We start from the raw sequence: 1,615 nt of genomic DNA on the forward strand, positions 1-1,615 counted from the left end.
GTGAGGATTAACATACATACATACATACATGCATGCATTAATAGATAAAACTAGAGAAAGAAAAAAAGAACTCCATAAATATAAAAATATGTGGGTAAATATAATAAACATTTTTTTAAAATCTCTTTTTAAAAAGATAATTGAGCTAATAACAGTAACATGTAGGTTGTATTACATGTAGACTGAAAATGCATAAAAACTATTACAAAATACTTGGGGGGGGATGTAAGTATATGCTGTGTTTCTAATATTATACATGGAGTAGTGGATACACTATAAAAAGTTAAAGATGTGTGTTATAAAACAGAGCAAACACTGAAAAAATATAAAAAGGCAATAGTGGTTATAAATTTATTTAAAAAAAACCTCAATTCAAAACAAGTAAAGGAAAGAGGGAAGAAGGAAGAAAAATACACTGAACAAATAGAAAACAAATAGCAAGAATGTAAATTTAAACCTAACCATACAATAACTATACTGAATCGGATTATATAAACATGCAATTGAAAAGGTAAAAATTGTCTGATAGGTTAAAAGTGCAATGCCCAGTTATACCTTCTACATAAAAGATGCAATTTTATAAAATGACAAAAATGAATTAAAAGTAAAAGAGTGGAAACATATTCAATTCAATTCCATTCCAAAGAAAGCTGGTGTTGATATATTAATATCAGAGAAAGCCCTCCAAGCGTGGAATGCTATCAATAGAGATGAAGTACATCTCACAAATCAACAAGCTAGAAGATAAAAGTGTGAATTATTTTCTTTAATCAATGGAATATGATATTACAAAATTGTTGACATGGAAAGAGGTAAACAAAATCGATACAACCAACAATTTTAGGATGAAAGCACTGTAAGGTTATATCACTGTAACAGATTATAATAATGTTAATATATTTTGTTTTTTGGCGATGTTTAAGTTTTTTACAGCTTTGAAAAATGTGTAATTTATATTTTATTTAAAAAATATTCACTCATGTAATTTTGTTCATAATTCCTTATTATTTTTCTTAAAAAGTTTCCCACATTATATAGTCTTATGGTCACACATATCTAGACACTACTGGAAAGAAGGGTGAATAACGTGAAGTTGCTCTACACTTAGTAAAATGAGCCCATCATTACTAGGTTATACAAATTAGCACCTGAGAAAAATAACACTTGTATTTTGGTATTGCCCTTATGAAAGATCACCTGAATGAACAGGTGAAGCTCATCAGATACTTGTATAATCAAATAGCAGACTTGTTCAGGATGAGGCTCCATAGTTGCATGGCCGAGTGCATCTACAGTAAGCACATCCTTGGCTTGGTTGTGATGAAAGGCAGGTGTTAGAGCATCTGTCCCACAGCCAGCCATTCAACACTGAGAGAGAAGCTTGTTCTATACACAGAAGGCGCCATACTGTCCTTTTTGTTCCTGAATCCCTCCAAGCTTGCTTCTACCCCAGGGCCTTTGCTCTTGCTTTTTACTCTGCTTGAAAAGTTTTACAGTACATTTTTCCAGAGAAGGCTCCTTAATAATACTGAGGATTTAATTCACTTCATACCTTTCAGAGAGGCTTTTCTTATTACACAATCAAAGGCAGTCCCTTCTACCCCAATCTTTGTCT

This window comes from Miniopterus schreibersii (assembly GCF_964146895.1).
Source record: "Miniopterus schreibersii genome assembly, chromosome: 7".
In the NCBI taxonomy this organism is placed as follows: domain Eukaryota; kingdom Metazoa; phylum Chordata; class Mammalia; order Chiroptera; family Miniopteridae; genus Miniopterus; species Miniopterus schreibersii.